The sequence below is a fragment of the Vigna unguiculata genome, chromosome 7, assembly GCF_037176805.1.
Source record: "Vigna unguiculata cultivar grain cowpea cultivar isolate G323 ecotype 2 chromosome 7, ASM3717680v1, whole genome shotgun sequence".
Classification (NCBI taxonomy): Eukaryota; Viridiplantae; Streptophyta; class Magnoliopsida; order Fabales; family Fabaceae; genus Vigna; species Vigna unguiculata.
The window spans coordinates 21,318,204-21,344,099 of record NC_140798.1 but is presented as its reverse complement, the minus strand read 5'-3'; positions in this window follow the sequence as shown (position 1 = coordinate 21,344,099).

Genomic DNA, 25,896 nt, shown 5'->3' with positions numbered 1-25,896 from the left:
CCATCTCAAAAGAAGATGACAAGAGTTCGTGGGAGCAATATTACATAATACTTCTTTGACACATTGTCATGTACTGAATTTGATCCTTGCTTGATTCGGATGAAAGCTTGTTGGTAACTTGAGTTTCTTCACCAATCTTTGGCTTACAATATTGTTGTCGCTTTCGTAAACGAATGCAACTGAACATGGGTGGCCTTCGATTAAACACCTTGTTCTCTACTACCTTTTGCATAATCTTTTTCTTTACTTCCTTTTCTTTTTCTTCAATTTCCCTTCCTTCTGCAGTTTATATTTCTTCTTTTTCTATTCTTTCTTTTTCTATTTTCTCCTTCAACGTATGTTGATCCTCCTTGGCTTGTCTTGGTGTCATAAATTTCAACTTCATTTCATGTCCCTCATGCCTCAAACAAAGGGAACGTTCATCAAGATTGAGCGTTTTAAAATGAAGCCATGCCCATCTCAAAAGAAGATGACAAGAGTTCGTGGGAGCAATATCACATAATACTTCTTTCACACATGGTCCTGTACCGAATTTGATCCTTTCTTGATTCAGATGAAAGCTAGTTGGTAACTGGAGTTTCTCCACCAATATTTGGATTACAATATTGTTGTCACTTTGGTAAACGAATGCAACTGAACATGGGTGGCCTTCGATTAAACACGTTGTTCTCTACTACCTTTTCCATAATCTTTTTTTTTACTTCCTTTTCTTTTTCTTCAATTTCCCTTCCTTCTGCAGTTTATATTTCTTCTTTTTCTATTCTTTTTTTTTCTATTTTCTCCTTCAACGTATGTTGATCCTTCTTGGCTTGTCTTGGTGTCATAAATTTCAACTTCATTTCATGTCCCTCATGCCTCAAACAAAGGGAACGTTTATCAAGATTGAGCATTTTAAAATGAAGCAATGCCCATCTCAAAAGAAGATGACAAGAGTTCGTGGGAGCAATATCACATAATACATCTTTCACACATTGTCCTGTACCGAATTTGATCCTTTCTTGATTCAGATGACATCTTGTTGGTAACTTGCGTTTCTCCACCAATCTTTGGCTTACAATATTGTTGTCGCTTTCGTAAACGAATGCAACTGAACATGGGTGGCCTTCGAATAAACACCTTGTTTCTCTACTTCCTTTTCCATCATCTTTATCTTTACTTCCTTTTCTTTTTCTTCAATTTCCCTTCCTTCTGCAGTTTATATTTCTTCTTTTTCAATTCTTTCTTTTTCTATTTTCTCCTTCAACGTATGTTGATCCTTCTTGGCTTGTCCTGGTGTCATAAATTTTAACTTCATTTCATGTCCCTCATGCCTCAAACAAAGGGAACGTTCATCAAGATTGAGCGTTTTAAAATGAAGCCATGCCCATCTCAAAACAAGATCACAAGAGTTCGTGGGAGCAATATTACATAATACTTCTTTCACACATTGTCCTGTACCGATTTGATCCTTGCTTGATTCGAATGAAAGCTTGTTGGTACCTTGAGTTTCTCCACCAATCTTTGGCTTACAACATTGTTGTCGCTTTGGTAAACGAATGCAACTGAACATGGGTGGCCTTCGAATAAACACCTTGTTTCTCTACTTCCTTTTCCATCATCTTTATCTTTACTTCCTTTTCTTTTTCTTCAATTTCCCTTCCTTCTGCAGTTTATATTTCTTCTTTTTCAATTCTTTCTTTTTCTATTTTCTCCTTCAACGTATGTTGATCCTTCTTGGCTTGTCCTGGTGTCATAAATTTTAACTTCATTTCATGTCCCTCATGCCTCAAACAAAGGGAACGTTCATCAAGATTGAGCGTTTTAAAATGAAGCCATGCCCATCTCAAAACAAGATCACAAGAGTTCGTGGGAGCAATATTACATAATACTTCTTTCACACATTGTCCTGTACCGATTTGATCCTTGCTTGATTCGAATGAAAGCTTGTTGGTACCTTGAGTTTCTCCACCAATCTTTGGCTTACAACATTGTTGTCGCTTTGGTAAACGAATGCAACTGAACATGGGTGGCCTTCGATTAAACACCTTGTTCTCTACTACCTTTTGCATAATCTTTTTCTTTACTTCCTTTTCTTTTTCTTCAATTTCCCTTCCTTCTGCAGTTTATATTTCTTCTTTTTCTATTTTCTCCTTCAACGTATGTTGATCCTTCATGGCTTGTCTTGGTGTCATAAATTTCAACTTCATTTCATGTCCCTCATGCCTCAAACAAAGGGAACGTTCATCAAGATTGAGCGTTTTAAAATGAAGCCATGCCCATCTCAAAAGAAGATCACAAGAGTTCGTGGGAGCAATATTACATAATACTTCTTTGACACATTGTCATGTACTGAATTTGATCCTTGCTTGATTCGGATGAAAGGTTGTTGGTAACTTGAGTTTCTCCACCAATCTTTGGCTTACAACATTGATGTCGCTTTGGTAAACGAATGCAACTGAACATGGGTGGCCTTTGATTAAACACCTTGTTCTCTACTACCATTTGCATAATCTTTTTCTTTACTTCCTTTTCTTTTTCTTCAATTTCCCTTCCTTCTATAGTTTGTATTTCTTCTTTTTCAATTCTTTCCTTTTCTATTTCCTCCTTCAACGTATTTTGATTCTTCATGGCTTGTCTTGGTGTCATAAATTTCACTTCATTTCATGTCCCTCATGCCTCAAACAAAGGGAACGTTCATCAAGATTGAGAGTTTTAAAATTAAGCAATGCCCATCTCAAAAGAAGATGACAAGAGTTCGTGGGAGCAATATCACATAATACTTCTTTCACACATTGTCCTGTACCGATTTGATCCTTGCTTGATTCGAATGAAAGCTTGTTGGTAACTTGAGTTTCTCCACCAATCTTTGGCTTACAACATTGTTGTCGCTTTGGTAAACGAATGCAACTGAACATGGGTGGCCTTCGATTAAACACCTTGTTCTCTACTACCTTTTGCATAAACTTTTTCTTTACTTCCTTTTCTTTTTCTTCAATTTCCCTTCCTTCTGCAGTTTATATTTCTTCTTTTTCAATTCTTTCTTTTTCTATTTTCTCCTTCAACGTATTTTGATTCTTCATGGCTTGTCTTGGTGTCATAAATTTCAACTTCATTTCATGTCCCTCATGCCTCAAACAAAGGGAACGTTCATCAAGATTGAGCGTTTTAAAATGAAGCCATGCCCATCTCAAAAGAAGATCACAAGAGTTCGTGGGAGCAATATTACATAATACTTCTTTGACACATTGTCATGTACTGAATTTGATCCTTTCTTGATTCGGATGAAAGGTTGTTGGTAACTTGAGTTTCTTCACCAATCTTTGGATTACAATATTGTTGTCGCTTTCGTAAACGAATGGAACTAAACATGGGTGGCCTTCCATTAAACACGTTGTTCTCTACTACCTTTTCCATAATCTTTTTCTTTACTTCCTTTTCTTTTTCTTCAATTTCCCTTCCTTCTGCAGTTTATATTTCTTCTTTTTCAATTCTTTCTTTTTCTATTTTCTCCTTCAACGTATGTTGATCCTTCTTGGCTTCTCTTAGTGTCATAAATTTCAACTTCATTTCATGTCCCTCATGCCTAAAATAAAGGGAACGTTCATCAAGATTGACCGTTTTAAAATGAAGCCATGCCCATCTCAAAAGAAGATGACAAGAGTTCGTGGGAGCAATATCACATAATACTTCTTTCACACATTGTCCTGTACCGAATTTGATCCTTTCTTGATTCGGATAAAATCTTGTTGGTAACTGGAGTTTCTCCACCAATCTTTGGCTTACAACATTGTTGTCGCTTTGGTAAACGAATGCAACTGAACATGGGTGGCCTTCGAGTAAACACCTTGTTTCTCTATTTCTTTTTCCATCATCTTTATCTTTACTTCCTTTTCTTTATCTTTAACTTCCCTTCCTTCTGCAGTTTATATTTCTTCTTTTTCTATTCTTTGTTTTTCTATTTTCTCCTTCAATGTATGTTGATCCTTCTTGGCTTGTCTTGGTGTCATAAATTTCAACTTCATTTCATGTCCCTCATGCCTCAAACAAAGGGAACGTTCATCAAGATTGAGCGTTTTAAAATGAAGCAATGTCCATCTCAAAAGAAGATGACAAGAGTTCGTGGGAGCAATATCACATAATACTTCTTTCCCACATTGTCCTGTACTGAATTCGATCCTTTCTTCTTTCGGATAACATCTTGTTGGTAACTGGAGTTTCTCCACCAATCTTTGGCTTACAACATTGTTGTCGCTTTGGTAAACGAATGCAACTGAATATGGGTGGCCTTCGATTAAACACCTTGTTTCTCTACTTCTTTTTCCATCCTCTATATCTTTACTTCCTTTTCTTTTTCTTCAATTTCCCTTCCTTCTGCAGTTTATATTTCCTCTTTTTCAATTCTTTCTTTTTCTATTTTCTCCTTCAGCGTATGTTGATCCTTCTTGGCTTGTCTTGGTGTCTTAAATTTCAACTTCATTTCATGTCCCTCATGCCTCAAACAAAGGGAACGTTCATCAAGATTGAGCGTTTTAAAATGAAGTCATGCCCATCTCAAAAGAAGATGACAAGAGTCCGTGGGAGCAATATCACATAATACTTCTTTCACACATTGTCATGTACTGAATTTGATCCTTGCTTGATTCGGATGAAAGGTTGTTGATAACTTGAGTTTCTCCACCAATCTTCGGCTTACAACATTGTTGTCGCTGTGGTAAACGAATGCAACTGAACATGGGTGGCCTTCGATTAAACACCTTGTTCTCTATTACCTTTTCCATAATCTTTTTCTTTACTTCCTTTTCTTTTTCTTTAATTTCCCTTCCTTCTGCAGTTTATATTTCTTCTTTTGCAATTCTTTCTTTTTCTATTTTCTCCTTCAACGTATGTTGATCCTTCTTGGCTGGTCTTGGTGTCATAAATTTCAACTTCATTTCAAGTCCCTCATGCCTCAAACAAAGGGAACGTTTATCAAGATTGAGCATTTTAAAATGAAGCAATGCCCATCTGAAAAGAAGATGACAAGAGTTCGTGGGAGCAATATCTCATAATACTTCTTTCACACATTGTCCTGTACCGAATTTGATCCTTTCTTGATTCAGATAAAAGCTTGTTGGTAACTGGAGTTTCTCCACCCATCTTTGGCTTACAACATTGTTGTCGCTTTGGTAAACGATTGCAACTGAACATGGGTGACCTTCGATTAAACACCTTGTTTCTCTACTTCCTTTTCCATCCTCTTTATCTTTACTTCCTTTTCTTTTTCTTCAATTTCCCTTCCTTCTGCAGTTTATATTTCTTCTTTTTCTATTCTTTCTTTTTCTATTTTCTCCTTCAACATATGTTGATCCTTCTTGGCTTGTCTTGGTGTCGTAAATTTCAACTTCATTTCATGTCCCTCATGCCTCAAACAAAGGGAATGTTCATCAAGATTGAGCGTTTTGAAATGAAGCAATGCCCATCTCAAAAGAAGATAACAAGAGTTCGTGGGAGCAATATCACATAACAGTTCTTTCACACAATGTCCTGTACCGAATTTCATCCTTGTTTGTTTCGAATGAAAGCTTGTTGGTAACTTCAGTTTCTCCACCAATCTTTGGCTTACAACATTGTTGTCCCTTTTGTAAACGAATGCAACTGAACATGGGTGGCCTTCGATGAAACACCTTATTTCCCTACTTCCTTTTCCATCATCTTTATCTTTACTTCGTTTTCTTTTTCTTCAATTTCCCTTCCTTCTAGAATTTATATTTCATCCTTTTCTATTCTTTCTTTTTCTATTTTCTCCTTCAGCGTATGTTGATCCTTCTTGGCTTGTCTTGGTGTCTTAAATTTCAACTTCATTTCATGTCCCTCATGCCTCAAACAAAGGGAACGTTCATCAAGATTAAGCGTTTTAAAATGAAGTCATGCCCATCTCAAAAGAAGATGACAAGAGTCCGTGGGAGCAATATCACATAATACTTCTTTCACACATTGTCATGTACTGAATTTGATCCTTGCTTGATTCGGATGAAAGTTTGTTGGTAACTTGAGTTTCGCCACCAATCTTTGGCTTACAACATTGTTGTCGCTTTCGTAAACGAACGTAACTAAACATGGGTGTCCTTCGATTAAACACGTTGTTCTCTACTACCTTTTCCATAATCTTTTTCTTTACTTCCTTTTCTTTTTCTTCAATTTCCCTTCCTTCTGTAGTTTATATTTCTTTTTTTTCTATTCTTTCTTTTTCTATTTTCTCCTTCAACGTATGTTGATCCTTCTTGGCTTGTCTTGGTGTCATAAATTTCAACTTCATTTCATGTCCCTCGTGCCTCAAACAAAAGGAACGTTTATCAAGATTGAGCATTTCAAAATGAAGCAACGCCCATCTCAAAAGAAGATGACAAGAGTTCGTGGGAGCAATATCACATAATACTTCTTTCACACATTGTCATGTATCGAATTTCATCCTCTCTTGATTTAGATGAAAGCTTGTTAGTAACTGGAGTTTCTCCACCAATCTTTGGTTTACAACATTGTTGTCGCTTTGGTAAACGAGTGCAACTGAACATGGGTGGCCTTTAATTAAACACCTTGTTTCTCTACTTCCTTTTCCATCATCTTTATCTTTACTTCCTTTTCTTTTTCTTCAATTTCCCTTCCTTCTGCAGTTTATATTTCTTCTTTTTCTATTTTCTCCTTCAACGTATGTTGATCCTTCTTGGCTTGTCTTGGTGTCATAAATTTCAACTTCATTTCATGTCCCTCAGGCCTCAAACAAAGGGAACGTTCATCAAGATTGAGCGTTTTAAAATGAAGCAATGCCCATCTCAAAAGAAGATGACAAGAGTTCGTGGGAGCAATATCACATAATACTTCTTTCACACATTGTCCTGTACCGAATTTGATCCTTGCTTGATTCGAATGAAAGCTTGTTGGTAACTTGAGTTTCTCCACCAATCTTTGGCTTACAACATTGTTGTCGCTTTCGTAAACGAATGCAACTAAACATGGGTGGCCTTCGATTAAACACGTTGTTCTCTACTACCTTTTCCATAATCTTTTTCTTTACTTCCATTTCTTTTTCTTCAATTTCCCTTCCTTCTGCAGCTTATATTTCTTCTTTTTCAATTCTTTCTTTTTCTATTTTCTCCTTCAATGTATGTTGATCCTTCTTGGCTTGTCTTGGTGTCATAAATTTCAACTTCATTTCAAGTCCCTCATGCCTCAAACAAAAGGAACGTTTATCAAGATTGAGCATTTCAAAATGAAGCAACGCCCATCTCAAAAGAAGATGACAAGAGTTTGTGGGAGCAATATCACATAATACTTCTTTCACACATTGTCATGTACCGAATTTCATCCTCTCTTGATTTAGATGAAAGCTTGTTGGTAACTGGAGTTTCTCCACCAATCTTTGGTTTACAACATTGTTGTTGCTTTGGTAAACGAGTGCAACCGAACATGGGTGGCCTTTAATTAAACACCTTGTTTCTCTACTTCCTTTTCCATCATCTTTATCTTTACTTCCTTTTCTTTTTCTTCAATTTCCCTTCCTTCTGCAGTTTATCTTTCTTCTTTTTCTATTTTCTCCTTCAACGTATGTTGATTCTTCTTGGCTTGTCTTCGTGTCATAAATTTCAACTTCATTTCATGTCCCTCATGCCTCAAACAAAGGGATCGTTCATCAAGATTGAGCGTTTTAAATTGAAGCCATGCCCATCTCAACAGAAGATGACCAGAGTTCGTGGGAGCAATATCACATAATACTTCTTTCACACATTGTCATGTACTAAATTTGATCCTTGCTTATTCGGATGAAAGGTTGTTGGTAACTTGAGTTTCTCCACCAATCTTTGGCTTACAAGATTGTTGTCGCTTTCGTAAACGAATGCAACTAAACATGGGTGGCCTTCGATTAAACACGTTGTTCTCTACTACCTTTTCCATAATCTTTTTCTTTACTTCCTTTTCTTTTTCTTCAATTTCCCTTCCTTCTGCAGCTTATATTTCTTCTTTTTCAATTCTTTCCTTTTCTATTTTCTCCTTCAACATATGTTGATCCTTCTTGGCTTGTCTTGGTGTCATAAATTTCAACTTCATTTCAAGTCCCTCATGCCTCAAACAAAGGGAAAGTTTATGAAGATTGAGCATTTCAAAATGAACCAATGCCCATCTCAAAAGAAGATGACAAGAGTTCGTGGGAGCAATATCACATAATACTTCTTTCACACATTGTCATGTACCGAATTTGATCATTTCTTGATTCAGATGAAAGCTTGTTGGTAACTGGAGTTTCTCCACCAATCTTTGGTTTACAACATTGTTGTCGCTTTGGTAAACGAGTGCAACTGAACATGGGTGGCCTTTGATTAAACACCTTGTTTCTCTACTTCCTTTTCCGTCATCTTTATCTTTACTTCCTTTTCTTTTTCTTTAATTTCCCTTCCTTCTGTAGTTTATAATTCTTCTTTTTCTATTCTTTTTTTTCTATTTTTTCCTTCAGCGTATGTTGATCGTTCTTGGCTTGTCTTGGTGTCATAAATTTGAACTTCATTTCATGTTCCCCATGCCTCAAACAAAGGGATCGTTCATCAAGATTGAGCGTTTTAAATTGAAGCCATTCCCATCTCAACAGAAGATGACAAGAGTTCGTGGGAGCAATATCACATAATACTTCTTTCACACATTGTCATGTACTGAATTTGATCCTTGCTTGATTCGGATGAAAGGTTGTTGGTAACTTGAGTTTCTCCACCAATCTTTGGCTTACAAGATTGTTGTCGCTTTCGTAAACGAATGCAACTAAACATGGGTGGCCTTCGATTAAACACGTTGTTCTCTACTACCTTTTCCATAATCTTTTTCTTTACTTCCTTTTCTTTTTCTTCAATTTCCCTTCCTTCTGCAGCTTATATTTCTTCTTTTTCAATTCTTTCCTTTTCTATTTTCTCCTTCAACGTATGTTGATCCTTCTTGGCTTGTCTTGGTGTCATAAATTTCAACTTCATTTCATGTCCCTCATGCCTCAAACAAAGGGATCGTTCATCAAGATTGAGCGTTTTAAATTGAAGTCGTGCCCATCTCAACAGAAGATGACAAGAGTTCGTGGGAGCAATATCACATAATACTTCTTTCACACATTGTCATGTACTGAATTTGATCCTTGCTTATTCAGATGAAAGGTTGTTGGTAACTTGAGTTTCTCCACCAATGTTTGGCTTACAACATTGTTGTCGCTTTCGTAAACGAATGCAACTAAACATGGGTGGCCTTCGATTAAACACGTTGTTCTCTACTACGTTTTCCATAATATTTTTTTTACTTCCTTTTCTTTTTCTTCAATTTCCCTTCCTTCTGCAGCTTATATTTCTTCTTTTTCAATTCTTTCTTTTTCTATTTTCTCCTTCAACATATGTTGATCCTTCTTGGCTTGTCTTGGTGTCATAAATTTCAACTTCATTTCAAGTCCCTCATGCCTCAAACAAAGGGAAAGTTTATGAAGATTGAGCATTTCAAAATGAAGCAATGCCCATCTCAAAAGAAGATGACAAGAGTTCGTGGGAGCAATATACATAATACTTCTTTCACACATTGTCCTGTACCGAATTTGATCCTTGCTTGATTCGAATGAAAGCTTGTTGGTAACTTGAGTTTCTCCACCAATCTTTGGTTTACAACATTGTTGTCGCTTTCGTAAACGAATGCAACTAAACATGGCTGGCCTTCGATTAAACACGTTGTTCCCTACTACCTTTTCCATAATCTTTTTCTTTACTTCCATTTCTTTTTCTTCAATTTCCCTTCCTTCTGCAGCTTATATTTCTTCTTTTTCAATTCTTTCTTTTTCTATTTTCTCCTTCAACGTATGTTGATCCTTCTTGGCTTGTCTTGGTGTCATAAATTTCAACTTCATTTCAAGTCCCTCATGCCTCAAACAAAAGGAACGTTTATCAAGATTGAGCGTTTCAAAATGAAGCAACGCCCATCTCAAAAGAAGATGACAAGAGTTCGTGGGAGCAATATCACATAATACTTCTTTCACACATTGTCATGTACTGAATTTGATCCTTGCTTATTCAGATGAAAGGTTGTTGGTAACTTGAGTTTCTCCACCAATGTTTGGCTTACAACATTGTTGTCGCTTTCGTAAACGAATGCAACTAAACATGGGTGGCCTTCGATTAAACACGTTGTTCTCTACTACGTTTTCCATAATATTTTTTTTACTTCCTTTTCTTTTTCTTCAATTTCCCTTCCTTCTGCAGCTTATATTTCTTCTTTTTCAATTCTTTCTTTTTCTATTTTCTCCTTCAACATATGTTGATCCTTCTTGGCTTGTCTTGGTGTCATAAATTTCAACTTCATTTCAAGTCCCTCATGCCTCAAACAAAGGGAAAGTTTATGAAGATTGAGCATTTCAAAATGAAGCAATGCCCATCTCAAAAGAAGATGACAAGAGTTCGTGGGAGCAATATACATAATACTTCTTTCACACATTGTCCTGTACCGAATTTGATCCTTGCTTGATTCGAATGAAAGCTTGTTGGTAACTTGAGTTTCTCCACCAATCTTTGGTTTACAACATTGTTGTCGCTTTCGTAAACGAATGCAACTAAACATGGCTGGCCTTCGATTAAACACGTTGTTCCCTACTACCTTTTCCATAATCTTTTTCTTTACTTCCATTTCTTTTTCTTCAATTTCCCTTCCTTCTGCAGCTTATATTTCTTCTTTTTCAATTCTTTCTTTTTCTATTTTCTCCTTCAACGTATGTTGATCCTTCTTGGCTTGTCTTGGTGTCATAAATTTCAACTTCATTTCAAGTCCCTCATGCCTCAAACAAAAGGAACGTTTATCAAGATTGAGCGTTTCAAAATGAAGCAACGCCCATCTCAAAAGAAGATGACAAGAGTTCGTGGGAGCAATATCACATAATACTTCTTTCACACATTGTCATGTACTGAATTTGATCCTTGCTTATTCAGATGAAAGGTTGTTGGTAACTTGAGTTTCTCCACCAATGTTTGGCTTACAACATTGTTGTCGCTTTCGTAAACGAATGCAACTAAACATGGGTGGCCTTCGATTAAACACGTTGTTCTCTACTACGTTTTCCATAATATTTTTTTTACTTCCTTTTCTTTTTCTTCAATTTCCCTTCCTTCTGCAGCTTATATTTCTTCTTTTTCAATTCTTTCTTTTTCTATTTTCTCCTTCAACATATGTTGATCCTTCTTGGCTTGTCTTGGTGTCATAAATTTCAACTTCATTTCAAGTCCCTCATGCCTCAAACAAAGGGAAAGTTTATGAAGATTGAGCATTTCAAAATGAAGCAATGCCCATCTCAAAAGAAGATGACAAGAGTTCGTGGGAGCAATATACATAATACTTCTTTCACACATTGTCCTGTACCGAATTTGATCCTTGCTTGATTCGAATGAAAGCTTGTTGGTAACTTGAGTTTCTCCACCAATCTTTGGTTTACAACATTGTTGTCGCTTTCGTAAACGAATGCAACTAAACATGGCTGGCCTTCGATTAAACACGTTGTTCCCTACTACCTTTTCCATAATCTTTTTCTTTACTTCCATTTCTTTTTCTTCAATTTCCCTTCCTTCTGCAGCTTATATTTCTTCTTTTTCAATTCTTTCTTTTTCTATTTTCTCCTTCAACGTATGTTGATCCTTCTTGGCTTGTCTTGGTGTCATAAATTTCAACTTCATTTCAAGTCCCTCATGCCTCAAACAAAAGGAACGTTTATCAAGATTGAGCGTTTCAAAATGAAGCAACGCCCATCTCAAAAGAAGATGACAAGAGTTCGTGGGAGCAATATCACATAATACTTCTTTCACACATTGTCATGTACCGAATTTGATCCTTTCTTGATTTAGATGAAAGCTTGTTGGTAACTGGAGTTTCTCCACCAATCTTTGGTTTACAACATTGTGTTCGCTTTGGTAAACGAGTGCAACTGAACATGGGTGGCCTTTAATTAAACACCTTGTTTCTCTACTTCCTTTTCCATCATCTTTATCTTTACTTCCTTTTCTTTTTCTTCAATTTCCCTTCCTTCTGCAGTTTATATTTCTTCTTTTTCTATTCTTTCTATTTCTATTTTCTCCTTCAACGTATGTTGATCCTTCTTGGCTTGTCTTCGTGTCATAAATTTCAACTTCATTTCATGTCCCTCATGCCTCAAACAAAGGGATCGTTCATCAAGATTGAGCGTTTTAAATCTAAGCCATGCCCATCTCAACAGAAGATGACAAGAGTTCGTGGGAGCAATATCACATAATACTTCTTTCACACATTGTCATGTACTAAATTTGATCCTTGCTTATACGGATGAAAGGTTGTTGGTAACTTGAGTTTCTCCACCAATGTTTGGCTTACAACATTGTTGTCGCTTTCGTAAACGAATGCAACTAAACATGGGTGGCCTTCGATTAAACACGTTGTTCTCTACTACGTTTTCCATAATATTTTTTTTACTTCCTTTTCTTTTTCTTCAATTTCCCTTCCTTCTGCAGCTTATATTTCTTCTTTTTCAATTCTTTCTTTTTCTATTTTCTCCTTCAACGTATGTTGATCCTTCTTGGCTTGTCTTGGTGTCATAAATTTCAACTTCATTTCAAGTCCCTCATGCCTCAAACAAAAGGAACGTTTATCAAGATTGAGCGTTTCAAAATGAAGCAACGCCCATCTCAAAAGAAGATGACAAGAGTTCGTGGGAGCAATATCACATAATACTTCTTTCACACATTGTCATGTACTGAATTTGATCCTTGCTTATTCAGATGAAAGGTTGTTGGTAACTTGAGTTTCTCCACCAATGTTTGGCTTACAACATTGTTGTCGCTTTCGTAAACGAATGCAACTAAACATGGGTGGCCTTCGATTAAACACGTTGTTCTCTACTACCTTTTCCATAATATTTTTTTTACTTCCTTTTCTTTTTCTTCAATTTCCCTTCCTTCTGCAGCTTATATTTCTTCTTTTTCAATTCTTTCTTTTTCTATTTTCTCCTTCAACATATGTTGATCCTTCTTGGCTTGTCTTGGTGTCATAAATTTCAACTTCATTTCAAGTCCCTCATGCCTCAAACAAAGGGAAAGTTTATGAAGATTGAGCATTTCAAAATGAAGCAATGCCCATCTCAAAAGAAGATGACAAGAGTTCGTGGGAGCAATATACATAATACTTCTTTCACACATTGTCCTGTACCGAATTTGATCCTTGCTTGATTCGAATGAAAGCTTGTTGGTAACTTGAGTTTCTCCACCAATCTTTGGTTTACAACATTGTTGTCGCTTTCGTAAACGAATGCAACTAAACATGGCTGGCCTTCGATTAAACACGTTGTTCCCTACTACCTTTTCCATAATCTTTTTCTTTACTTCCATTTCTTTTTCTTCAATTTCCCTTCCTTCTGCAGCTTATATTTCTTCTTTTTCAATTCTTTCTTTTTCTATTTTCTCCTTCAACGTATGTTGATCCTTCTTGGCTTGTCTTGGTGTCATAAATTTCAACTTCATTTCAAGTCCCTCATGCCTCAAACAAAAGGAACGTTTATCAAGATTGAGCGTTTCAAAATGAAGCAACGCCCATCTCAAAAGAAGATGACAAGAGTTCGTGGGAGCAATATCACATAATACTTCTTTCACACATTGTCATGTACCGAATTTGATCCTTTCTTGATTTAGATGAAAGCTTGTTGGTAACTGGAGTTTCTCCACCAATCTTTGGTTTACAACATTGTGTTCGCTTTGGTAAACGAGTGCAACTGAACATGGGTGGCCTTTAATTAAACACCTTGTTTCTCTACTTCCTTTTCCATCATCTTTATCTTTACTTCCTTTTCTTTTTCTTCAATTTCCCTTCCTTCTGCAGTTTATATTTCTTCTTTTTCTATTCTTTCTATTTCTATTTTCTCCTTCAACGTATGTTGATCCTTCTTGGCTTGTCTTCGTGTCATAAATTTCAACTTCATTTCATGTCCCTCATGCCTCAAACAAAGGGATCGTTCATCAAGATTGAGCGTTTTAAATTGAAGCCATGCCCATCTCAACAGAAGATGACAAGAGTTCGTGGGAGCAATATCACATAATACTTCTTTCACACATTGTCATGTACTAAATTTGATCCTTGCTTATACGGATGAAAGGTTGTTGGTAACTTGAGTTTCTCCACCAATGTTTGGCTTACAACATTGTTGTCGCTTTCGTAAACGAATGCAACTAAACATGGGTGGCCTTCGATTAAACACGTTGTTCTCTACTACGTTTTCCATAATATTTTTCTTTACTTCCTTTTCTTTTTCTTCAATTTCCCTTCCTTCTGCAGCTTATATTTCTTCTTTTTCAATTCTTTCCTTTTCTATTTTCTCCTTCAACGTATGTTGATCCTTCTTGGCTTGTCTTGGTGTCATAAATTTCAACTTCATTTCAAGTCCCTCATGCCTCAAACAAAAGGAACGTTCATCAAGATTGAGCGTTTCAAAATGAAGCAACGCCCATCTCAAAAGAAGATGACAAGAGTTCGTGGGAGCAATATCACATAATACTTCTTTCACACATTGTCATGTACCGAATTTGATCCTTTCTTGATTTAGATGAAAGCTTGTTGGTAACTGCAGTTTCTCCACCAATCTTTGGTTTACAACATTGTTGTCGCTTTGGTAAACGAGTGCAACTGAACATGGGTGGCCTTTAATTAAACACCTTGTTTCTCTACTTCCTTTTCCATCATCTTTATCTTTACTTCCTTTTCTTTTTCTTCAATATCCCTTCCTTCTGCAGTTTATAGTTCTTCTTTTTCTATTCTTTCTTTTTCTATTTTCTCCTTCAACGTATGTTGATCCTTCTTGGCTTGTCTTCGTGTCATAAATTTCAACTTCATTTCATGTCCCTCATGCCTCAAACAAAGGGATCGTTCATCAAGATTGAGCGTTTTAAATTGAAGCTATGCCCATCTCAACAGAAGATGACAAGAGTTCGTGGGAGCAATATCACATAATACTTCTTTCACACATTGTCATGTACTAAATTTGATCCTTGCTTATACGGATGAAAGGTTGTTGGTAACTTGAGTTTCTCCACCAATCTTTGGCTTACAAGATTGTTGTCGCTTTCGTAAACGAATGCAACTAAACATGGGTGGCCTTCGATTAAACACGTTGTTCTCTACTACCTTTTCCATAATCTTTTTCTTTACTTCCTTTTCTTTTTCTTCAATTTCCCTTCCTTCTGCAGCTTATATTTCTTCTTTTTCAATTCTTTCCTTTTCTATTTTCTCCTTCAACGTATGTTGATCCTTCTTGGCTTGTCTTGGTGTCATAAATTTCAACTTCATTTCAAGTCCCTCATGCCTTAAACAAAGGGAAAGTTTATGAAGATTGAGCATTTCAAAATGAAGCAATGCCCATCTCAAAAGAAGATGACAAGAGTTCGTGGGAGCAATATCACATAATACTTCTTTCACACATTGTCATGTACCGAATTTGATCCTTTCTTGATTCAGATGAAAGCTTGTTGGTAATTGGAGTTTCTCCACCAATATTTGGTTTACAACATTGTTGTCGCTTTGGTAAACGAGTGCAACTGAACATGGGTGGCCTTTGATTAAACACCTTATTTCTCTACTTCCTTTTCCATCATCTTTATCTTTACTTCCTTTTCTTTTTCTTCAATTTCCCTTCCTTCTGCAGCTTATATTTCTTCTTTTTCTATTCTTTCTTTTTCTATTTTCTCCTTCAACGTATGTTGATCCTTCTTGGCTTGTCTTGGTGTCATAAATTTCAACTTCATTTCATGTCCCTCATGCCTCAAACAAAGGGATCGTTCATCAAGATTGAGCGTTTTAAATTGAAGTCGTGCCCATCTCAACAGAAGATGACAAGAGTTCGTGGGAGCAATATCACATAATACTTCTTTCACACATTGTCATGTACTGAATTTGATCCTTGCTTATTCAGATGAAAGGTTGTTGGTAACTTGAGTTTCTCCACCAATGTTTGGCTTACAACATTGTTGTCGCTTTCGTAAACGAATGCAACTAAACATGGGTGGCCTTCGATTAAACACGTTGTTCTCTACTACGTTTTCCATAATATTTTTTTTACTTCCTTTTCTTTTTCTTCAATTTCCCTTCCTTCTGCAGCTTATATTTCTTCTTTTTCAATTCTTTCTTTTTCTATTTTCTCCTTCAACATATGTTGATCCTTCTTGGCTTGTCTTGGTGTCATAAATTTCAACTTCATTTCAAGTCCCTCATGCCTCAAACAAAGGGAAAGTTTATGAAGATTGAGCATTTCAAAATGAAGCAATGCCCATCTCAAAAGAAGATGACAAGAGTTCGTGGGAGCAATATACATAATACTTCTTTCACACATTGTCCTGTACCGAATTTGATCCTTGCTTGATTCGAATGAAAGCTTGTTGGTAACTTGAGTTTCTCCACCAATCTTTGGTTTACAACATTGTTGTCGCTTTCGTAAACGAATGCAACTAAACATGGCTGGCCTTCGATTAAACACGTTGTTCTCTACTACCTTTTCCATAATCTTTTTCTTTACTTCCATTTCTTTTTCTTCAATTTCCCTTCCTTCTGCAGCTTATATTTCTTCTTTTTCAATTCTTTCTTTTTCTATTTTCTCCTTCAACGTATGTTGATCCTTCTTGGCTTGTCTTGGTGTCATAAATTTCAACTTCATTTCAAGTCCCTCATGCCTCAAACAAAAGGAACGTTTATCAAGATTGAGCGTTTCAAAATGAAGCAACGCCCATCTCAAAAGAAGATGACAAGAGTTCGTGGGAGCAATATCACATAATACTTCTTTCACACATTGTCATGTACCGAATTTGATCCTTTCTTGATTTAGATGAAAGCTTGTTGGTAACTGGAGTTTCTCCACCAATCTTTGGTTTACAACATTGTGTTCGCTTTGGTAAACGAGTGTAACTGAACATGGGTGGCCTTTAATTAAACACCTTGTTTCTCTACTTCCTTTTCCATCATCTTTGTCTTTACTTCCTTTTCTTTTTCTTCAATTTCCCTTCCTTCTGCAGTTTATATTTCTTCTTTTTCTATTCTTTCTATTTCTATTTTCTCCTTCAACGTATGTTGATCCTTCTTGGCTTGTCTTCGTGTCATAAATTTCAACTTCATTTCATGTCCCTCATGCCTCAAACAAAGGGATCGTTCATCAAGATTGAGCGTTTTAAATTGAAGCCATGCCCATCTCAACAGAAGATGACAAGAGTTCGTGGGAGCAATATCACATAATACTTCTTTCACACATTGTCATGTACTAAATTTGATCCTTGCTTATACGGATGAAAGGTTGTTGGTAACTTGAGTTTCTCCACCAATGTTTGGCTTACAACATTGTTGTCGCTTTCGTAAACGAATGCAACTAAACATGGGTGGCCTTCGATTAAACACGTTGTTCTCTACTACGTTTTCCATAATATTTTTCTTTACTTCCTTTTCTTTTTCTTCAATTTCCCTTCCTTCTGCAGCTTATATTTCTTCTTTTTCAATTCTTTCCTTTTCTATTTTCTCCTTCAACGTATGTTGATCCTTCTTGGCTTGTCTTGGTGTCATAAATTTCAACTTCATTTCAAGTCCCTCATGCCTCAAACAAAAGGAACGTTCATCAAGATTGAGCGTTTCAAAATGAAGCAACGCCCATCTCAAAAGAAGATGACAAGAGTTCGTGGGAGCAATATCACATAATACTTCTTTCACACATTGTCATGTACCGAATTTGATCCTTTCTTGATTTAGATGAAAGCTTGTTGGTAACTGCAGTTTCTCCACCAATCTTTGGTTTACAACATTGTTGTCGCTTTGGTAAACGAGTGCAACTGAACATGGGTGGCCTTTAATTAAACACCTTGTTTCTCTACTTCCTTTTCCATCATCTTTATCTTTACTTCCTTTTCTTTTTCTTCAATATCCCTTCCATCTGCAGTTTATAGTTCTTCTTTTTCTATTCTTTCTTTTTCTATTTTCTCCTTCAACGTATGTTGATCCTTCTTGGCTTGTCTTCGTGTCATAAATTTCAACTTCATTTCATGTCCCTCATGCCTCAAACAAAGGGATCGTTCATCAAGATTGAGCGTTTTAAATTGAAGCCATGCCCATCTCAACAGAAGATGACAAGAGTTCGTGGGAGCAATATCACATAATACTTCTTTCACACATTGTCATGTACTAAATTTGATCCTTGCTTATACGGATGAAAGGTTGTTGGTAACTTGAGTTTCTCCACCAATCTTTGGCTTACAAGATTGTTGTCGCTTTCGTAAACGAATGCAACTAAACATGGGTGGCCTTCGATTAAACACGTTGTTCTCTACTACCTTTTCCATAATCTTTTTCTTTACTTCCTTTTCTTTTTCTTCAATTTCCCTTCCTTCTGCAGCTTATATTTCTTCTTTTTCAATTCTTTCCTTTTCTATTTTCTCCTTCAACGTATGTTGATCCTTCTTGGCTTGTCTTGGTGTCATAAATTTCAACTTCATTTCAAGTCCCTCATGCCTCAAACAAAGGGAAAGTTTATGAAGATTGAGCATTTCAAAATGAAGCAATGCCCATCTCAAAAGAAGATGACAAGAGTTCGTGGGAGCAATATCACATAATACTTCTTTCACACATTGTCATGTACCGAATTTGATCCTTTCTTGATTCAGATGAAAGCTTGTTGGTAACTGGAGTTTCTCCACCAATATTTGGTTTACAACATTGTTGTCGCTTTGGTAAACGAGTGCAACTGAACATGGGTGGCCTTTGATTAAACACCTTGTTTCTCTACTTCCTTTTCCATCATCTTTATCTTTACTTCCTTTTCTTTTTCTTCAATTTCCCTTCCTTCTGCAGCATATATTTCTTCTTTTTCTATTCTTTCTTTTTCTATTTTCTCCTTCAACGTATGTTGATCCTTCTTGGCTTGTCTTGGTGTCATAAATTTCAACTTCATTTCATGTCCCTCATGCCTCAAACAAAGGGATCGTTCATCAAGATTGAGCGTTTTAAATTGAAGCCATGCCCATCTCAAAGGAAGATGACAAGAGTTCGTGGGAGCAATATCACATAATATTTCTTTCACACATTGTCATGTACTAAATTTGATCCTTGCTTATACGGATGAAAGGTTGTTGGTAACTTGAGTTTCTCCACCAATCTTTGGCTTACAAGATTGTTGTCGCTTTCATCAACGAATGCAACTAAACATGGGTTGCCTTCGATTAAACACGTTGTTCTCTACTACCTTTTCCATAATTTTTTTCTTTACTTCCTTTTCTTTTTCTTCAATTTCCCTTCCTTCTGCAGCTTATATTTCTTCTTTTTCAATTCTTTCCTTTTCTATTTTCTCCTTCAACGTATGTTGATCCTTCTCGGCTTGTCTTGGTGTCATAAATTTCAACTTCATTTCATGTCCCTCATGCCTCAAACAAAGGGAACGTTCATCAAGATTGAGCGTTTTAAAATGAAGCCATGCCCATCTCAAAAGAAGATGACAAGAGTTCGTGGGAGCAATATCACATAATACTTCTTTCACACATTGTCCTGTACCGAATTTGATCCTTGCTTGATTCGAATGAAAGCTTGTTGGTAACTTGAGTTTCTCCACCAATCTTTGGTTTACAACATTGTTGTCGCTTTCGTAAACGAATGCAACTAAACATGGCTGGCCTTCGATTAAACACGTTGTTCTCTACTACGTTTTCCATAATATTTTTTTTACTTCCTTTTCTTTTTCTTCAATTTCCCTTCCTTCTGCAGCTTATATTTCTTCTTTTTCAATTCTTTCTTTTTCTATTTTCTCCTTCAACATATGTTGATCCTTCTTGGCTTGTCTTGGTGTCATAAATTTCAACTTCATTTCAAGTCCCTCATGCCTCAAACAAAGGGAAAGTTTATGAAGATTGAGCATTTCAAAATGAAGCAATGCCCATCTCAAAAGAAGATGACAAGAGTTCGTGGGAGCAATATACATAATACTTCTTTCACACATTGTCCTGTACCGAATTTGATCCTTGCTTGATTCGAATGAAAGCTTGTTGGTAACTTGAGTTTCTCCACCAATCTTTGGTTTACAAAATTGTTGTCGCTTTCGTAAACGAATGCAACTAAACATGGCTGGCCTTCGATTAAACACGTTGTTCTCTACTACCTTTTCCATAATCTTTTTCTTTACTTCCATTTCTTTTTCTTCAATTTCCCTTCCTTCTGCAGCTTATATTTCTTCTTTTTCAATTCTTTCTTTTTCTATTTTCTCCTTCAACGTATGTTGATCCTTCTTGGCTTGTCTTGGTGTCATAAATTTCAACTTCATTTCAAGTCCCTCATGCCTCAAACAAAAGGAACGTTTATCAAGATTGAGCGTTTCAAAATGAAGCAACGCCCATCTCAAAAGAAGATGACAAGAGTTCGTGGGAGCAATATCACATAATACTTCTTTCACACATTGTCATGTACCGAATTTGATCCTTTCTTGATTTAGATGAAAGCTTGTTGGTAACTGGAGTTTCTCCACCAATCTTTGGTTTACAACATTGTGTTCGCTTTGGTAAACGAGTGCAACTAAACATGGGTTGCCTTCGATTAAACACGTTGTTCTCTACTACCTTTTCCATAATTTTTTTCTTTACTTCCTTTTCTTTTTCTTCAATTTCCCTTCCTTCTGCAGCTTATATTTCTTCTTTTTCAATTCTTTCCTTTTCTATTTTCTCCTTCAACGTATGTTGATCCTTCTTGGCTTGTCTTGGTGTCATAAATTTCAACTTCATTTCATGTCCCTCATGCCTCAAACAAAGGGAACGTTCATCAAGATTGAGCATTTTAAAATGAAGCCATGCCCATCTCAAAAGAAGATGACAAGAGTTCGTGGGAGCAATATCACATAATACTTCTTTCACACATTGTCCTGTACCGAATTTGATCCTTGCTTGATTCGAATGAAAGCTTGTTGGTAACTTGAGTTTCTCCACCAATCTTTGGTTTACAACATTGTTGTCGCTTTCGTAAACGAATGCAACTAAACATGGCTGGCCTTCGATTAAACACCTTGTTCTCTACTACCTTTTGCATAATCTTTTTCTTTACTTCCTTTTCTTTTTCTTCAATTTCCCTTCCTTCTGCAGTTTGTATTTCTTCTTTTTCAATTCTTTCTTTTTCTATTTTCTCCTTCAACATATGTTGATCCTTCTTGGCTTGTCTTGGTGTCATAAATTTCAACTTCATTTCAAGTCCCTCATGCCTCAAACAAAGGGAAAGTTTATCAAGATTGAGCGTTTCAAAATGAAGCAATGGCCATCTCAAAAGAAGATGACAAGAGTTCGTGGGAGCAATATCACATAATACTTCTTTCACACATTGTCATGTACCGAATTTGATCCTTTCTTGATTCAGATGAAAGCTTGTTGGTAACTGGAGTTTCTCCACCAATCTTTGGCTTACAACATTGTTGTCGCTTTCGTAAACGAACGCAACTAAACATGGGTGGCCTTGGATTAAACACGTTGTTCTCTACTACCGATTCCATAATCTTTTTCTTTACTTCCTTTTCTTTTTCTTCAATTTCCCTTCCTTCTGCAGTTTATATTTCTTCTTTTTCTATTCTTTCTTTTTCTATTTTCTCCTTCAATATATGTTGATCCTTCTTGGCTTGTCTTGGTGTCATAAATTTCAACTTCATTTCATGTCCCTCATGCCTCAAACAAAGGGAACGTTCATCAAGATTGAGCGTTTTAAAATGAAGCCATGCCCATCTCAAAAGAAGATGACAAGAGTTCGTGGGAGCAATATCACATAATACTTCTTTCACACATTGTCTTGTACCGAATTTGATCCTTTCTTGATTCAGATGAAAGCTTGTTGGTAACTGGAGTTTCTCCACCAATCTTTGGCTTACAACATTGTTGTCGCTTTCGTAAACGAACGCAACTAAACATGGGTGGCCTTGGATTAAACACGTTGTTCTCTACTACCGATTCCATAATCTTTTTCTTTACTTCCTTTTCTTTTTCTTCAATTTCCCTTTCTTCTACAGTTTATATTTCTTCTTTTTCTATTCTTTCTTTTTCTATTTTCTCCTTCAACGTATGTTGATCATTCTTGGCTTGTCTTGGTGTCATAAATTTCAACTTCATTTCATGTCCCTCATGCCTCAAACAAAGGGAACGTTTATCAAGATTGAGCGTTTTAAAATGAAGCAATGCCCATCTCAAAAGAAGATGACAAGAGTTCGTGGGAGCAATATCACATAATACTTCTTTCACACATTGTCCTGTACTGTATTTGATCCTTTCTGGATTCAGATGAAAGCTTGTTGGTAACTGGAGTTTCTCCACCAGTCTTTGGCTTACAATATTGTTGTCGCTTTGGTAAACGATTACAACTGAACATGGGTGGCCTTTGATTAAACACCTTGTTTCTCTACTTCCTTTTCCATCATCTTTATCTTTACTTCCTTTTCTTTTTCTTCAATTTCCCTTCCTTCTGCAGTTTTTATTTCTTCTTTTTCAATTATTTCTTTTTCTATTTTCTCCTTCAACGTATATTGGTCCTTCTTGGCTTGTCTTGGTGTCATAAATTTCAACTTCATTTCATGTCCCTCATGCCTCAAACAAAGGGAACGTTCATCAAGATTGAGCGTTTTAAAATGAAGCAATGCCCATCTCAAAAGAAGATGACAAGAGTTCGTGGGAGCAATATCACATAATACTTCTTTCACACATTGTCCTGTACCGAATTTGATCCTTTCTTGATTCAGATGAAAGCTTGTTGGTAACTGGAGTTTCTCCACCAATCTTTGGCTTACAATATTGTTGTCGCTTTGGTAAACCATTACAACTGAACATGGGTGGCCTTTGATTAAACACCTTGTTTCTCTACTTCCTCTTCCATCATCTTTATCTTCACTTCCTTTTCTTTTTCTTCAATTTCCCTTCCTTCTGCAGTTTATATTTCTTCTTTTTGAATTGTTTCTTTTTCTATTTTCTCCTTCAACGTATGTTGATCCTTCTTGGCTTGTCTTGGTGTCATAAATTTCAACTTCATTTCATGTCCCTCATGCCTCAAACAAAGGGAACGTTCTTCAAGATTGAGCGTTTTCAAATGAAGCCATGCCCATCTCAAAAGAAGATCACAAGAGTTCGTGGGAGCAATATTACATAATACTTCTTTGACACATTGTCATGTACTGAATTTGATCCTTGCTTGATTCGGATGAAAGGTTGTTGGTAACTTGAGTTTCTTCACCAATCTTTGGCTTACAATATTGTTGTCGCTTTCGTAAACGAATGCAACTAAACATGGGTGGCCTTCGATTAAACATGTTGTTCTCTACTACCTTTTCCATAATCTTTTTTTTTTACTTCCTTTTCTTTTTCTTCAATTTCCCTTCCTTCTGCAGTTGATATTTCTTCTTTTCCTATTCTTTCTTTTTTGTATTTTCTCCTTCAACGTATGTTGATCCTTCTTGGCTTGTCTTGGTGTCATAAATTTCAACTTCATTTCATGTCCCTCATGCCTCAAACAAAGGGAACGTTTATCAAGATTGAGCGTTTTAAAATGAAGCAATGCCCATCTCAAAAGAAGATTACAAGAGTTCGTGGGAGTAATATCACATAATACTTCTTTCACACATTGTCTTGTACCGAATTTGATCCTTTCTTGATTCAGATGAAAGCTTGTTGGTAACTGGAGTTTCTCCACCAATCTTTGGCTTACAACATTGTTGTCGCTCTTGTAAACGAATTCAACTGAACATGGGTGGCCTTTGATTAAACACATTGTTTCTCTACTTCCTTTTCCATCATCTTTATCTTTACTTCCTTTTCTTTTTCTTCAATCTCCCTTCCTTCTGCAGTTCATATTTCTTCTTTTTCAATTCTTTCTTTTTCTATTTTCTCCTTCAACGTATGTTGATCCTTCTTGGCTTGTCCTGGTGTCATAAATTTCAACTTCATTTCATGTCCCTCATGCCTCAAACAAAGGGAACGTTCATCAAGATTGAGCGTTTTAAAATGAAGCCATGCCCATCTCAAAAGAAGATCACAAGAGTTCGTGGGAGCAATATTACATAATACTTCTTTGACACATTGTCATGTACTGAATTTGATCCTTGCTTGATTCGGATGAAAGGTTGTTGGTAACTTGAGTTTCTTCACCAATCTTTGGCTTACAATATTGTTGTCGCTTTCGTAAACGAATGCAACTAAACATGGGTGGCCTTCGATTAAACATGTTGTTCTCTACTACCTTTTCCATAATCTTTTTTTTTACTTCCTTTTCTTTTTCTTCAATTTCCCTTCCTTCTGCAGTTGATATTTCTTCTTTTCCTATTCTTTCTTTTTTGTATTTTCTCCTTCAACGTATGTTGATCCTTCTTGGCTTGTCTTGGTGTCATAAATTTCCACTTCATTTCATGTCCCTCATGCCTTAAACAACGGGAACGTTTATCAAGATTGAGCGTTTTAAAATGAAGCAATGCCCATCTCAAAAGAAGATGACAAGAGTTCGTGGGAGCAATATCACATAATAATTCTTTCACACATTGTCCTGTACCGTATTTGATCCTTTCTTGATTCAGATGAAAGCTTGTTGGTAACTGGAGTTTCTCCACCAATCTTTGGCATACAATATTGTTGTCGCTTTGGTAAACGATTACAACTGATCATGGGTGGCCTTTGATTAAACACCTTGTTTCTCTACTTCCTTTTCCATCATCTTTATCTTTATTTCCTTTTCTTTTTCTTCAATGTCCCTTCCTTCTGCAGTTTATATTTCTTCTTTTTCAATTCTTTCTTTTTCTATTTTCTCCTTCAACGTATGTTGATCCTTCTTGGCTTGTCTTGGTGTCATAAATTTCAACTTCATTTCATGTCCCTCATGCCTCAAACAAAGGGAACGTTCATCAAGATTGAGCGTTTTAAAATGAAGCCATGCCCATCTCAAAAGAAGATGACAAGAGTTCGTGGGAGCAATATCACATCATACTTCTTTCACACATTGTCCTCTACCGAATTTGATCCTTGCTTGATTCGAATGAAAGCTTGTTGGTAACTTGAGTTTCTCCACCAATCTTTGGCTTACAACATTGTTGTCGCTTTGGTAAACGAATGCAACTGAACATGGGTGGCCTTCGATTAAACACCTTGTTCTCTACTACCTTTTGCATAATCTTTTTCTCTACTTCCTTTTCTTTTTCTTCAATTTCCCTTCCTTCTGCAGTTTATATTTCTTCTTTTTCTATTCTTTCTTTTTCTATTTTCTCCTTCAACGTATGTTGATCCTCCTTGGCTTGTCTTGGTGTCATAAATTTCAACTTCATTTCATGTCCCTCATGCCTCAAACAAAGGGAACGTTCATCAAGATTGAGCGTTCTAAAATGAAGCAATGCCCATCTTTTGAGATGACAAGAGTTCGTGGGAGCAATATCACATAATACTTCTTTGACACATTGTCCTGTTCCGAATTTGATCCTTGCTTGATTCGAATGAAAGCTTGTTGCTAACTTGAGTTTCTCCACCAATCTTTGGCTTACAACATTGTTGTCGCTTTGGTAAACAAATGCAACTGAACATGGGTGGCCTTCGATTAAACACCTTGATCTCTACTACCTTTTGCATAATCTTTTTCTTTACTTCCTTTTCTTTTTCTTCAATTTCCCTTCCTTCTGCAGTTTATATTTCTTCTTTTTCAATTCTTTCTTTTTCTATTTTCTCCTTCAACGTATGTTGATCCTTCATGTCTTGTCTTGGTGTCATAAATTTCAACTTCATTTCATGTCCCTAATGCCTCAAACAAAGGGAACGTTCATCAAGATTAAGCGTTTTAAAATGAAGCCATGCCCATCTCAACAGAAGATGACAAGAGTTCATGGGAGCAATATCACATAATACTTCTTTCACACATTGTCCTGTA